A 16853-nucleotide genomic window follows, 5' to 3' on the forward strand; every position below is an offset into this window, starting at 1 on the left:
CCACTAATCCACTCTATGCTGCTCATAATCCAACTCTACCCTGTTCAGTTTTACCTTTTTAAACTTAATTAAGTCACGTTTATATATGGCGATCTGGTTATTCATCTTATTAGCCCAATCAATATCATGATCATTACTCAAAATAGGCATATATTTATTTTCAAAGGATTCGATCCGCTCTTTAACTGTAGTCAACTCTTTTCTGGATTGCTCGATGACTAAAAGCATTAGATCGAATGAACATTTGTTGAGAATTGCAATCCATTTTTTGCAAAACTGTGGGTCATACCGGCCAATGGTGGGACAGTTATTCATTCTGAAGGCCCTAGGAATCATCTTGGCACGGAAGTAATCTCTCAATGATATCCCGTGATATTGGAAGTCAATTTCACGTTTTTTTAGCTTTAATAAATCCCTATAAATGACATCAGTAGATAAAGCTTCCATTTGCTCGGGCTTGCATTCTTTTTCAAGGATATTATCAGCATCAGACTCAGAGTAACTAAAAATGTCACCAGCAGGAAATAATAGGGGGTTAAATGGCAATTCAGAATCTGTAACCGCCTTTTCAGCCATGATGATAAACAAACCAATCACAGTCACTCCTCAGAAAAATCGGAAATGAATCAACAATCAGTCATATCATCCAAAACTTGAAAAGCAGCAGCTGAAATAATAATAAGTTTGCAAGGTGCACCACCGTGCTCATAAAAAAACAGAACCATGAGGTTCCTATACAAAAAATCCAAGAAGTGGTAGCAGTATAATAATCAAAAGATGATGGGTGCCTTGACTATAGGATCCAAGCAAGGGTCCAAACATGTAGTCAAGCAGCGGTCCGGCACTCCCAATAGCAGACACAATATATAGAGGTGCCCTCAAATTTAGAAAGTATAACCATGCGAAGGTGCAGCACTCTCAATAAATAAAGCACGACAACTGTGTCTTAGTTATCAACGTTTCAGTACATTGACGTACTCCGTCACACGCCCGCGACGGTGCGGACGTGATGACGTCATCTATAGCCGACTCCGGAGGGGTGGCTGGTCCCGCTCCCGGCGTGGTTGTCACTAGTGGTGTAGTATTTAAGGTAAGAACTCACTGTATGTATTTTTATCCTGAAGATAGTACGTCAATGTACTGAAACGTTGATAACTAAGACACAGTTGTCGTGCTTTATTTATTGAGAGTGCCGCACCTTCGCATGGTTATAGTTTCTAAATGTGAGGGCACCTCTATATATTGTGCCTGCTATTGGAAGTGCCGGACCGCTGCTTGACTATATGTGTGTGTGTGTGTGTGTGTGTGTATATATATATATATATATATATATATATATATATAAAAATCATACTTATCGCCTCTCCCAGATGAGCAGGGCAATTGCCCCATCGTGCCACAATGTTCCCAAAGCTTGTCACAATTATATGATGATACTTTGGAGACAAAGGGGATTCAAGATCGGGGTGGGGCAAGTACAAGGCTGTCTGGTGGCTTGTGCTTGCCGAGGAGGCATAACCATGCCCACCATGATGTTGCAGTCACAAGGGAAGCAGTGGAGTGGAGGCTGGGCAGTCCAAGTTGCAGTTAGTAGGTTGAAGTTGGTCATGCTAGGTGCAAACACAAAGCACTTGGTACAAAGTGGTAGGGTTCCAGACCAAGCAAAGTCTCATAATAATGTGTGCAGGCCCATATTTGTAGAACGGCTATGTAACTCCTGGTCTAGATTCATCACTATCATCGATGTTTATTTGCAAGGTCCCACAAAACTCTACAGTGTGGACAATCAAGTACTTATTGGGTTGATGAAGGGGGTGAAGAAGTGAGTGCTTAGTGACAAAACACTGCATCGTATTCTACAACTTACTGCTTTGGTTGCTTCTTTTATAACTTTCAGTTAAAAAAATTCCAAAAACAAAAAACAGCTATATAGCAGCAGTCCCCCCAATGTCACATGTTGTTTGGCACTTACAAGATTTACGTGCATGTAGATTACTTTGGGGTATGTGTATATTCTCCATTCCTGTCACCGTATCAGTGTGCTCCAGGCCAGAGTTCCCTCCAGAATCAGAGATGGATGCAGCCATGACAGTCAGGATCAGGTGATTAGTCAAAAGCCAACCAGAAGCCAGTCTGCAATCATATGATACTCTCAGCCAATCCCTGGACAGCCTGGGGTATATAGAGAGCTTCTTGAACACTCCAAAGCTCCCAGTACTTTGTTGTTTTCTTAGCTGTTTGCTTTGTTGTTATATCCTGCTGCAAGCTGCTAGTGTATTATCTCCAGTTCCTCCAGCATTGTGACTTCCAGTGCAGTTCCATCACCAGCGCTCTTAGCTCCATATGTTCCTGTTCAATCCCGGTGTCCAGTGCTTCGGTTCAAGTCCAGTGTCCAGCATTCTGGTTCAATCCCGGTGTCCAGCGTTTTGGTTAAAGTCTGGTGTCCAGCATTCCAATTCAAGTCTGGTGTCCAGCATTCTGATTCAATTCCGGTGACCAGCATTCCGGTTCAATGCCGGTGTCCAGCATTCCCATTCAATTCCAGGGTCCAGTATTCCTGTTTAATCCCGTTGTTCAGTTTTTCCGTTTTAGTCCCGGAGTCCAGTACCAGACTTTACCACGCCACTCTACTCCTCTCGACTGCATGAGGAAAAGTTATATCAAACTCCCAAGCTTCTGCCCAGACCTCACTGACTCCATTCCAGCCAGAACCCTCAGTCCGGGTTCACAGCCAAACACATCCTTGACATTGGGTAAGTGAATTGTAATGCTGGGTACACACTTAACAGATATATCAGCAGATGGTGGTTGTTCATACACACTGAACAACCATCATCTGTCTTCTGGCCGCGGGTCCCGGTGGCCGTGGGGGGGGGCGTGTCGCACCCCCCTCCCCGCTGCCTCTTCTGCAAGTGTGTGGGCGGTCGTTTGATCGCTTGTACACACAGCATGATGCCCCGATATATCTGCAGATATATTGGGCATCGGCTGTGCAGCACAACCGACGCGATATGTCTGCGAACGACTTTGTAAACAGACATATCGCTGGTACACACTGGCCGACGCACACAAGATATATTGGCCGATTAATCAGCCAATATATCTGCCAGGTTTTACCCAGCATAAGAGTTTGGCTTATTTATTTTATGTTTAATGCTTATGCTTTACTCTACAAGTAATAGCTAAGGGACTTTTGTTGTATTAGGCATTTAAAATCGTTCAGTGAATGTATGTAAATACAATGCAGTGGAAACTGGTTTACCCATTCATCAAATATACAAGTGTGAACAAACCATTATGATTCACCTAACCTAGATACAATTACAGAGATGATTTTCTAATTCTGTCTATGATTTATTATGATCTCTACATTATTTTTAGAATCCTAGAATGTCCACCTGTTCCGACATTAATGTGGCTGCCTAGCAGTATAATTCCATAACTGCAGAAGACAATACAATCACATTATTTAGTTACAGCATTCCGTGCAAGGAACCAGACCTAGAACAGCTTATTGTAATGAAAATAAATTACCTGAGCTTGGCTGCAAATCTTCCCAACATTTAAATGAGTACAAAATGCATTAGAGAAAGTTGCCTTTCAGCTTAAATAAACCGTTGAATCTATCAAAGTTTATTTCAAAATGCAATCTGTTAAATGGTCCAATGTACAGTAATGGATCAATGAAGAAAGCTGCCAACGATTTGTCCTGCCAAGAACCTAGAGAAGACGTGTAGATGTTGATGAATGAGCTATTCTTTAATACAACAGTATTATAGCCTGTATAATCATTGCTACCACTGCGGTATCATATACCTGATGGCAATATCATATTCATTTAAGGACACAATAGTAACATGTTACATTGTTCAGGACATACAGTACATTAGCAACATTTACCTTGGCAGGATCCTCAGACTGAAAGAGGCTGGCATTGGCACCAGGACACATTGCCCAAGGACGCTATTAAAGATAATATTTTTATTTGAATTAAATCAATGTATTTAATAATAATCAATGTGTTAATATTAGTCAATGTATTTGATATTAAACTGTCACAATATCAGGACAGTTATTATAAACAGTTTATTAGTGTATAAGCTTTATAGCCTTTGACTTTGCACCATGACATATAGTAGTGTAAAAGAAAAGGTGAACTCTAGTGAGCATGACCATATTAAATGGTGGCTGGGGTTTAATTGAAGAGTGGCTTGTGTATGATAAACATAATAAATATATAGCTTATAACTCATAACTTGGCATATAGAATAAGAGAATGGACACAATGTATTTGCCAATGCACCAAGTGGGGGGATTCAGGCCCTGATACAGAGCCGGACGCTCTGACAGAGCGCTCACTCTGAATCAGGGCCATCCTTCATTTTTAGAGCGGCCTCCTGGCCGCTCGTATACCTGTGGGTGACCACCCACAGCTATAGCGAGCGGCCAGGAAGATGGTCGCGATGGTCAAGACCATCGCGACCATCGGGCTCGCAACGAGACCCTTGTGGTACGGTCTCGTTGCCACAAGCCCTAGAGTGCTTTCGGCTCAAACAGAGCCGAAAGCACTCCCACTGACATCACTTGTGATGTCAGTGGAGCCGGCCCCAGATGGTAGGCGTTCCCATGGGAACATCTCCGTCTGGGCAGCCACGCCCCCGGCCCGCCCACCAAAGGGGGCGTGCTGACACTCAACATCGACAGCACGCCCCCTTTGGTACGAGACCCGGAGCGACGGTTTGCCCTTCGCTATCCGGGTCTCGCGCATGCACACGACGGAGCCGGCTCCGTCGTGCACATGCGCACTGGGCCACCATCGACCCGCTTGTGAGCGCTCAGCGCTCGCGAGCGGGTCAGTTCAGTGCAATGCTCGCAAAGTGTCTCTGATATGACCGGCAAAGACACTTCATGGTCAGTAATATCAGTAACGTTCCCTCGCATCCCATCGAGGAGCGCAGGAAAATGTGCGATGTTTGGCCACCATATTAACCACTTAACTGACTATTTTCTTTTCTAAAAACCGCTCCAAAATTGCCGTGTTTTTTTGAGTGAATTAGGTGAGGAACATCTATTTTAACTTATCCAAAATGATTTCATAAAAAAAAGAAAAAGTGTTTTTTTTAAGATTTGTAAAAATAAAATTAAGAAAATAGTTTTTTCAAACATCGAAACCACCATCGGAACATCGGAAACATTGCGACTTTCAATTTGAGACCGGTTTCAGGCACCAGGGGCCTGATTCAGAGATGTGCGCTAGCCCCCTCGCAGTGTGTCCCAGCCGCAGCCTGCTTGACAGGCTGCAGCATTTGGTTGGATGAGCGGGGCATTCCCTGGTAGCATTTCCGGAAACGGGGCGTGTCGCCCCCTTTTCCCGGGAGGGACGAGGCTAGGGTCTGCGTGGGTGCACGCAGACTTCCTGGCCTCGCAAGCTGCCAGGACCCGGACAGGCTGCGGGAAGCTTTAGCTCCCAGAGCCTGGCCAATGGAGCATCGACAATCGCAACCGATGGTCGCGATTGTTTCGCTGGTGACCCCAGGCTAAGACCTGGCTCGCAGCGCTGGGATCACGCAAATACTGCAATGAGGTGTGTGACACCTCCTTCTGCATTTGCAGTTTATTGCTTGTGTGCAGCTGTGCCATTCTGTCCATCTCCGAATCAGGCCCCAGGTACACTAGGGGGGTGAGGGGGGGATGTTAATTTACTTTTTCCCAGCGGCTGCTAATCTTTGCAGCTACTGGGTGGGGGGTCCTGCTTTGCTGACCAATCAGCAGTGATCGGCAGACACATGAGGACAGCAGGCAAGCAGAAGGACCAGAAGGTTCCTCTGAGAGCAGCAGCTGTGGGAAGATTCTCTATCTGTAGCCGTCCTCATATTTATCTGACTGGTCGAAATTTTGCGACCAGAGCAGATAAAAAAGTGCCTGGTGTGGTCAGAAAATTACGACCATGCCAGGCAAGTGGTTAAGCAGTAATGTGCGCAGAAGACCATCATAGCGGCACCTCGCACTGAACTCAGGGCCTGATTCAGACCCACTCGCGAGCGCTGAGCACTCGCAAGCGGGTCAATGTTGGGCCAGTGCGCATGCGCACGACGGACCCGGCTCCGTCATGTGCATGAGCGAGACCCGGATAGCGACGGGCAAGCCGTCACTATGGGTCTCGCTACAAAGGGGGCGTGCTGTCGATGGTGAGTGACAGCACGCCCCTTTTGGTGGGCGTGCCGGGGGCGTGGCTGGCCAGACAGAGCCGTTCCCATGGGAACGATTACCGTCTGGAACCGGCCCCACTGACATCACAAGTGATGTCAGTGGGAGTGCTTTCGGCTCTGATAGAGCCGAAAGCACTCCATGGCTTGCTGCAACAAGACCCTACCACAAGGGTCTCGTCGCAAGCCCGATGGTCGCGATGGTCTTGACCATCGTGACCATCTTTTTGGCTGCTCGCTAAAGCTGTGGGTGGTCACCCACAGCTATGCGAGCGGCCAGGAGGCCGCTCTAAAATCAGGAAGGACAGCCCTGATTCAGAGCGAGCGCTCTGTCAGAACGTCCGGCTCTGAATCAGGGCCTAAATTCCCCAAAAGATTGAGAAGTGGGAGCAGCTTAAAAACCATGGGTTTCCTTTTGTAAGTTCCCCTGAGAGCTTGTAAGGACAGAAGGCTTTCTTTGAGTGGTGGTGTATATGGCAGGAGCACCTGGAAATGAGGTGAGTTTGATGGAAGAAACCTGGCCAGATACTTTGAGGACTTAGGGGAAATGTATTAAACCTTTTAAAGAGCTCACAGTGGAGTAGTTGCCCATAGCAACCCATGAGCTCCTAGCTAGTATTTATCTACTGCAGCTAGCATTTATCAAGTACAAGTCCACAAGTCCGCTCTTTAAAAGGTTTGATACAGATTCCTCTAACAGTAAAAAAGCATAGATCTAGTATCAGGGGCAGAACTATGGGAGACAATAGAGGCGCCTGCCGCCGGCGCCAGCACTGAAGGGGGCACCTCCTCCATTGCCCACAATATATTCACCCCACTTAGGGCAGTAAATATGTATCCTGAGTGTATCGTCACGGCTGCCCAATACTTGGCGCCTCTTCCTGGCACCTGAGAAGCCACCATAACCATATACTAGTGGAGGGCTCCGTGTCAGTCCATCAGATGCAGCTTCCATCTATCTATAGCCTGTCCCCGCTCATTGATGTCACTGCTCCTCAGCAGCTTCTCCTGCCAGTGTGACTTTGGCGCCCCCCCTCACCCACAACTCCCTGTCCCACTCCTCCCTGGTGGCAGCTCTATCAGAGGACCTGTGCTGCGGGCCCGAGTATAAGCGCAGCTGCAGATCTTCCAGGAGCTGGATGTCAACAAGGATGCGCATAATGGAGCTGCGGGTAAGAGGGCATGGGAGGCGGGGGCCTGGGGCGCCAACGACTGAGTCTGGGGGCAGATCGTTGGTGGAGCAACTTCCCGACGTGAAGCAGTCGGCAGTAGACTGGGTATTTTGTGATTTGTAGTTCCACCATAGTAGCAGTCTTACAGTATCTTGACTCAAACTCAGGGCCTGATTCAGAGCCGCTCGTAAGCGGCCGCTCGTTCGCTCCGAGCGATGTTCGCACATCTGCGCATGCATATGGGTCGTAATGCGCATGCGCCAACCAGTCAGTGCGGTCGTAAATCGAGCGCTCGCTAAATAGTGAGTGCCTGCTAATTTGAGTGACAGGATGAGGCGTTTGTGGGTGGTAACAGGGGAAGGTGCTTGAAAACGGGGAGTGGAGATCCGAATGCAGGCGTGCCAAACGGTCAAAACGGGCGTTTTAAGGGTGTGCATAATTAACAAAGCAGCGTCATCGACCACGTCACTTGGTTGTTTCTTAGCCTGAACTGTTCGCATGATTGCGGTAGGAAAATCCAACCACAAGCCTTGCGAGCAGTTCAGACGCCTTTCGATGTACTTGATTAATCAAATAAATAGCGGAGATGACGTAGGATGCGAGCGGCCAGGGGGCGTCTTTACAAAATAGCGAGCGCATGTTTTGTTCGCTCGCTCAGACATAGAGGCGTCAACAGACCGCAAAGAGCGAGCGCTCAATTTAAATATCCGGCCCCTTTTTCTGAACGAGCGAGCGCAAATAGCGTCCGGCTCTGAATCAGGCCCTCAGTCCTCAAAGCCCCCACATCAGGTGGTTTTCCCCTCTATCTGGGGTATCAGGAGGGCGCCTCACCCCACATCAGTTGGCTTTTGCTTCCATCAGGAGGACTCTGAGCCTCATGCTAATTGCACTATACAGGTCACTATCTTATCTGTGACTAACGCATAGCTGTATATACCTGAAAAAGTGCGGGGAATATCCTGCAAATTTACTTTAGTAAATAGGCCTAATAGAAACAAATTTACATATTCTATTAGTGTTTTTGTGCAGATAGATGGATATGCACCATATTTATTTTCCCCTTTTTTAGGAGGGGGGGCGGACTAAATTATCACTTGCCTTCGGGCATTTGGGATGAACTTATGCCACTGCCTAGTATTATGATATGCTTCTGTACAGACAACCAGGGCTATTTTTCTGGAAAAATTGCTTCAGGAACTGTGGGTGGAGCTATCAGGGACGTACAGGCAGCACGTTTCCCCGGGGGCTTTCTCAGGCACCACTCACAGGGTACTTCTGTGCGCATAGGGAACCCCCGCACCAACAGACCTACTGTATATACCACGGAACTATCACCTAACAGATATCTTTTACTATTTTCACTGTTCTCTCACCAGTTGCTGCGGAGTGCTCAGTTCCTGCACTGCTTAGTAACAGGATCTGAGCCCCATTTTCAGCGCTGGCAGCAGAAACAGCTCTATTGTATCTTTCACTGTGCTGTTGCACGGGACTCTCATCACCAGTCTGATTTTCTGTATGACTGGTGAAAGCAGAACCATTTATCTGTTTTAGGAATCACTCCTGTCTCTGAACTAATTTAATGTCTAGTTGACCCTACGTCACTACTGTCTAATTTGAACCTATTTGTAAATTGTGTGGTGTACCATTACTTCTCCTACCACTTTCCTCTGCCCCTTTTTCCTCCCTCCTAACAGATTATGGCCCTCATTCAGAGCCACTCGCTAGCGGCAGTACGCTCGTTCCGAGCGATGTTCGCACATCTGCGCATGCGTACGGTTTTTAGTACGCATGCGCGAACCAGTCAGTGCGGCCGAAAAACATTTGTACGTAATATAGCGAGTGCCTGCTATTTTGAGTGACAGAATGAGGCGTATGTGGGTGGTAACAGGGGAAGGTGCTTGAAAACGGGGAGTGGAGATCCGTTCGCAGGCGTGCTTAAAGGTCAAAACGGGCGTTTTATGGGTGTGCATAATTAATATAGCAGCGTCAATGACCACGTCACTTGGTTTTTTTTAACTCAGAACTGCTCGCAAAATAGCGGTTGAAAAAACCAACCACAAGAATAGCGAGCAGTTCATATCCTGTTCGATGTACTCGATTAATCTAATAAATAGCGTACATGACCTATGGTGGGAGCGGCCAGGGGGCGTTTTTAAGAAATAAAAGAGCGTATGTTTTGCTCGCTCGTTCAGACTTAGAGGTGTGAACAGACTGCAATGTGCGAACGGATCATTTGCATAGCCACCCCTTGTTTTTGAACGAACGCAAATAGCGAACGGCTCTGAATGAGGGCCTATGTTTCTAGCCTGTACCACCTCGTCTGTCTAAGCCGCACCTCGGCCTGCAAGGCCCCACCTCGCCTCACTAGCCGCACCTCGGCTGCCTAAGCCGTACCTCGGCCTGCAAGGTCGCATCAAAGCCTGTACCACCTCGGCTGTGGGACTGCATCTCAGCCTGTACTGTCACGGCTCACTAGCAGCACCTCAGCTGCCATAACCCCACTTCAGCCTGCTTGGCTGCATCTTAGCGTTACCATCACGGCTCACTAGCCGCACCTAGGCTACCATAGCCGCACCTAGAAGGCTGCATCTCAGCTGGCACCATCTCTGATCTTTTGCCGTACCCCGGCTGTCACTAGCCACACCCCAGCCTTCTAGGTTACATCTCAGCATCTCTCCACCTCAGCTCTCTTATCACTGGTTGACTGTCTTAAGTCATATATTAGTAGCCACAATATACTTATGTAGTCCTAGGTATACCGTGTAAGCCTCTACTATCCCGAGTTAAATCCAGGTGGCCGTCTAAGTGCCGGTGAAAGTGTCGTGTTCTATGGGAACAGTGGGTGGTTGCTATTGGTGAAGACCTCGGTTGTTGGTTCTAGAGGTCTTACACGGTTACCCCTAGGTTACCGTAACACTTGGATATGTCATGTGATCAGGAAGTGCACTGCAGTGTTTAGAGATCAGGGCTCAGCCAGCAGAAGAAAGAGAAGACAGTGATGCATGTAGGAGAATCAATGGACACTGAAGCTTAGTGTAGTGAGGTGAGAGTTACACTGAGTAGGGGGTGAGACAGGCTCCCAGCACTCAGACCCATCTCCATGTGTGCCTCCCCAGCCATTGACCTCACCACACGTCACTGGCAGCTATAGAAAATAAATAAATATATATATATATATATATGCTTAATATTTATAATAAAAGACTCAAAGGGGACCTTAAATTAAAACTTATCTAATGGAAAATACACTTTGACCCAGGACATTACGTCATAGTTGATGAGAGGTACAGGAACTGAGTTTCTGCTGAAATATAGCACCAGAGACAACTAACACAATCGTCTCTGCTACAGTTTTGGACCATGGCTACAAAATAGATAATACCCAGGGTGAGAGTGCAGTAAAGGCGTATCCATGTCCCCAACATAGTACAGCCATGAACCCCTCTGCTGGGCAACCTCTATGCCAGCAAAGTGAGCCACGCCCCCACGAGTGGCCAAGCCCACGTAGCATCAAGGCCCAACACAGCTCCTGACAGCTCTTGTCTCCAATACCCTGCCACCAGTGGCGTAACTAGGGGAGGGCGAGCGGGGTGCGTGCCCTGGGCGCCGTTGGACCGGCAGCGCCCGCCCTAGTTAGCCAGTGTAGCGCCGACCGCAATGAGTGCGGTCAGCACTACACATTTACACAGGACCGGCGCTAGGCTTCCAGCGCCGGTCCTGTGCTGCACGCCTGAGCCCGTTCCCTCCCCCTGAGCGCTTGCCCAATAGCGCCAGGAGGCGGGCTCAGGCTGTGCATAACACACGCATCGCCGCCAGCACTGGCGGCGATGCGTGTGTTAAACAGCAGCCAATGAGAGTCAGATAGACTCTCATTGACTGCTGCAGCACCCACTGCAAGAGCCGAACTTCCGTCCAGCTCCTGCAGTGGGTAATGGGACTGACGTCATGACGTCTGTCCCATAATGCTGAGCACGCCAGCCCGGGCGGGAGCGGCGTCGTGACCAGGACCAGGAGCAGAAATTCAGGTAAGTATATTTTTATATATATATATATTTATTTTTTTAAATCTATCTGCACAAAGGGGGAGGGGATTGGCTACTACTGGGGGGACCTCTACTGGGGGAGGGGTGGCTACTACTGGGGGGACCTCTACTGGGGGAGGGGTGGCTACTACAGGGGGGGACCTCTACTGGGGGAGGGGTGGCTACTACTGGTGGCGCCATTGGGAGGACCTACTCTACTGGGGACTACTACTTGGGGGGGAACTACCACTGGGGGCATTATAAAAGGGGCCTACTACAAGAGACACTGCACTCGGGGGACCACTACTGGGGGCAATAATAGGAAGGGCCACTACAGGGGGCACTGGATAGGGGGGATCACTACAGGGTGCCTGCATAAGGGGACCACTACTGGGAAAACTGCATGGGGGGGACTACTGCTGGGGGCACCATATAAAGGGCACTGCATAGGGGGGGGGACTACTACTGGGGGCACCATATAAAGGGCACTGCATAAGGGGATACCGCTACTGGGCGCACTGCATTGTGGGGACTGCTACTGGGGGCACTGCATAAGGGGGAACACTACGTGGGGCACTGCATTTGGGGGGGCCTCTACTGGGGGTACTGAGTAAGGGGAACTAATTGTGGGCTGTATAAGGGGGACCACTACTGGGGATACTGTATAAGGGGCACTACTATGGGCCTGCATAAGAGGGACCACAACTGCATACTGGGGGTACTGTATAAGGGGTACTACTGGGGTTAAGGTGCATATGGATAGGAATGTTCAGCTTGAAAATAAAGGGGTGTGTCATGTTGACATGCCCCATTTTTAAGTCACCACGCCCATTTTTTTTCCCGCGCGCCAAAGGTGCGCGCACAGCTCGGGTTGTTGGGGTGGGGGGGCTCCCTTTTCAAATTTGACCTGGGCTCCAAATACCTTAGTTACGCCACTGCCTGCCGCTGTCATGTCATACCATCTTTTTGTACATAGACCACACCCCCAAGTCTTTGTGATGTGAAAGGATTATTTCACATGAATTTGGCAAGAGGACTCCGGGTAACCTTTATATGCCTTCATTAATTGTGAATACTGGGTGGGCATAAATATCCATGAGAATTAATGAGTATGAATATCCCATGGACTGCCAAGAGCATGCTCACTGGGCTCCAGGGACACTTTCTGGGAGATCATCACAGTAAGAGAAGCTCCCAGCTTTCAATACAGCCTCCTTGCTGGCTTTAAATGATCATGTTACTTAAGCGCCACAGAATCTTCAGCCCACATCAATAGCTAAAATAAGTAATGCCTAGAGGGGAGATGTATCAAACCTTGGAGAGAGATAAAGTAGAGAAGCTACCCATAGCAACCAATCAGCTTCTAGCTGTCATTTGTCTAGCATAGCCTATAAAATGACAGACGCTGTTTGTTTGCTATGGGCAACTTCTCCGCTTTGTCTCTCTCAAAAGTTTGATACATCTCCCCCTAAGGTGCCTACACACTTGGTGATGTACTCACAATCCGACGTGTCTGATTTCCCCTTGAACTCTCCCCAGCAGCTCCCCAGCAGTCGTGGGCACAATTTGGTGTTAAAAACTGTCCAATGTGACAAATGATCTATCGTGCCTTCTAACTATTCCAGTGCTTCGTGACTGAGATTGTCAGATCTGCCCTACAGCACGGCAGATCTGAAGAAGCGATGTACGACCTGCGGTTACGCGCATCGTGATCGTGAGTGGACACTCACGATTTGGGCATATTTTACACAATTTGTCGTCACAATGCGTCAGAATCAGGCAAATCGTGTAAAAATTGCTTATGCTGGGCATACACTATGCAATCATCTGTCAGATATCTGTCCAATCTGGCTGGTTGGAATGAAAATCTGGTAATGTATGGAAGCAAATAACAATAGAAATTTGCTCCCAAACACTAGAAAACGGACCAGATTTTCCTTCCCACCAGACAGATATCTGACAGATAATTGTAGAGTGTATGCCCAGCATAAGTGTGTATGCACCTTGATGCATTAAACCAGCAGGTGGTGTAAGACAGAGAGGTGTTATGGCGGAATGTCTTATAAATAGTATGTTTGTTAATACGTGTACATTGCAATTGGGCTTTTGTCAGATTTCTGTTATACTGTATTATTACACGTCAGCTTTTATACTGATTCAGTTCCTGAAATCTGTGCCAAATACTAACTAAATGACCAGTCAATTGATGCATATTACAAAAACCACTCACTGCCAAGATTTTATCTGGGTAATAATCTTCTATACACCAGCATGAAACTTTCCACTCTAATTAGCTGAGATATGAACCGACACCAATGTAGGTTGCCATGCGCAGAGGCAGTAGTTCAGCAAGTCCATGAACACTGTTAGTTCTGCATTTGCTGTGTTTCTCACTTCCATATTATATGCTATCATATTGATTATAGAATTCATATTTTAAGAATATAACATATATTGATATTTATATTCTTTTCTCCTCTGCAAGCAGAGTTCTGGAGTTATCCCAATTATATTGCAGAGCTCAAGGTGGTTTAGAGGTCGTTGCTTCTCTGAGGCTCTTAAGACTTGGCCTTAAATATCGTCAGACGATGTCAAAGCAAAGAACATTCATAGATGAAATTAAAGAGCTTTTAATTTAATCAATTAATAACAATTATCCTGTGTTCCCTGAGTGTGGTACAAGTCAAGGTTGTTTAAATTCGGAGGGCACAACAATAATACCTGAAAACAGTTGGGGAAGCAATTCATTCTCTTATAAGGTATGCACTTTTATAAACATTGCTTTTATGCTTTGTATTTATAATATAACAAAAGCTTGAATACACAAAACAACAGACACAGCTGGAGTAGTAAGTGTAGCATACATAATCCAACATTGTAAAGATTTACAAGCATATATAAAAAGGAATAGTAGATTCAATATATGGGGAATAGGGAAGAGAGGCGGATGGGGGTTGGTGGTTGGTGCATTTCAGTTACAAAGCGGAGATGTGGAGCGTATCAGAAATGAACACTGAGCTCAAACATAGATGTCTCTGGGGGATCAAGGGAGCAGATCTAGCAAGAGTAGGGGGCGGGGGTGTTTAGATTAGGAGAGGAAAACTTTTTTAAGAACTCTCTTTGGGAGTGCAGCCATGAGGACCAGGCTTGATCAATGGTGGCATGCTGGTCATGGAGATGGTAAGCAGTGGAGGATTAAAGAGTCCCTATATAAGGAGTAACACTGTGGGATCACACTGTGGAATAGTACTGCAGAGATTCACTGAAGAATATCACTGGAGATAGTTCTGCAGAAAGTCACTGAAGAATATCACTGGAGAATGTACGCAGAGTAGCACTGTTGTATATCACTGGAGATCACTACACAGGAATAGCACTGAAAGGTATCACTGGAGATGGTATGCGTTTATGATGCTGGCGGTCGCTATGCCGACCGCAGGCATCTCCACTACAGAATCCCAGCGAGGGTTAATTAACCTATGCCGGGAGACTGGCGCCCGGTACCCCGATCGAAGGGATATCGGGCGCCGAGTGCGGACAGCCGCGCGGGGGGGGTTAGGTTTAGGGTTCCGGGGTGGGTCTTAGGGTTAAGCTCCCCCCCGGAGGTTAGGTTTAGGCTAGGGGGAGGGAGGGTTAAGCACCCCCGGTGGGAACTTAGAGTTAAGCACCCCCCCCAGGGGACTTAGGTTTAGATGGTAGGGAAAGGGGAGGGGTTAGGTTTAGGCACTTAGAGGGGGGGATCAGGGTTAGGCACAGGGGGGGGAGTTTAGGGTTAGGGTTAGACATCCTAAAGGAGGGTTAGGGTTAGGGGGTAGATTAGGTTAGATAATACTTACCTTTCGCACGATCAGGATTTCCTTCCACGTCGGGCTGGCGCTGCCGGGATTTGAACCCATGCGGCCGATGGTGTAATATATGTATGTATTCCCTGGAGATCAGTACACATAAATAACACTTAAGTATAAAACTGGAGATAGTCACTGAATGTATTAAATGTCGAGTCTGGAATGAAGCTTAGCAGCAAGCCGCTTCTAGGTGTAGTGAAGAGTTCTTCAGGCAACTTCCTGTTTCCTGGAGTCCTGCTTTATACCTTAAGGTAGCTGTCCATTGGAGGAGAGAGTCAGCTGAGAACTGACAAGGCTACCATTGGATAAGGATCCTATCAGGTGATACAGACAACATGGCTGCGCCCATGACCACCGCCGTGGAAACTCCGATATGGAGAATTGCATGGAAGTCACGGGCGACCTGGGGAGAATGCACAGCGTGTCACTCATCGCCGCACCTGACATCTGACTGTGCTCGTGGTAAGTAACAGCTGATCCCAGACTGAATCCTGACATATAGGAGCTATGTAAAGTCACGCAACAGGAATATTATATCACATTCATGTATTGATAACTACATTAGACCAATACAAAGGACAAATAAGAATAAACTATAACAGAAAATTGGTTTAAATGTAGAACTAACAAATTATTTATCTGAAATTGTCTGTAATTAGCTGTGTTATGCTATGCATTACACTGATTGTGAATTACATTGTTTGCTAGGTACATACAAAGAACCGTTAGGGTGCCTGGAGTTTGGGTACCACTGCCCTAACCATTGTGGGGGCCACATGCTTTCGTGCATGACTTTAACTGGTTCTAACTTGCTTATCATCACCAGAAGGAGAAATTTGCAGGATTATTTTCTCCCAGGCTTCAGATATTTTACTAATATAGGACCTGAATCAGAGATGTATATATTGCCGATGTTTACGGAGCTGAGCGATTACAGTATATCGCACATGCATCTAAGTCGCACTGCGCATTCATCCAGATACTTTACCGCACTCATGCGCATCGACTTTTTACTTGCAGTGTGATTGACATTCATGCTGCATTTGGGGAGGTAATGGGTAATGGCGGCAAAGCACGCAGACGTGTCACGATCGTTTCAGGGGGGTATCGCACCCCGCGTACGTAAGAAAAATGGCTCCAACGTCTAAGTTCCCGCGTCCAGTCTGTGCTTCACTCAGTACTGCGAAAATGAAATGTTCTGTGACTGATACTGCGTCTTTCACTGATGCCTGGATTTGCAAAGCAGCCTGTGGGCGCCTCAATACATCTCCCGGCATCCGCAACAATTGCCTATTTTCCCACAGCAGCTATATACAAAGACACAGCAGTGGCTGCATTATCTGTATACAACCAACTACCTATGAATCACCTGTCAGAGAGGTTTCATGAACAGTGATGAATATCTCTCTTCTAGGCCATTTCATTTATTTGTTTCAAAGAAGCAGATTCAATTTCTGTCTACTGCATAAATGTACTCCCAAGCAATTTCACACTTTCCCCTTCCACAATTGCAACCCACTCTGTCATTTGTGGGGGCTCATTAGTATCAACTTTGGTTTTGTCATTGTGAAATAGAGCTGTCCATCACTTGGTTACCATGGTGAGGAC

Source organism: Taudactylus pleione, unplaced genomic scaffold (assembly GCF_031769625.1).
Source record: "Taudactylus pleione unplaced genomic scaffold, aTauple2 ptg000113l, whole genome shotgun sequence".
Lineage (NCBI taxonomy): Eukaryota > Metazoa > Chordata > Amphibia > Anura > Myobatrachidae > Taudactylus > Taudactylus pleione.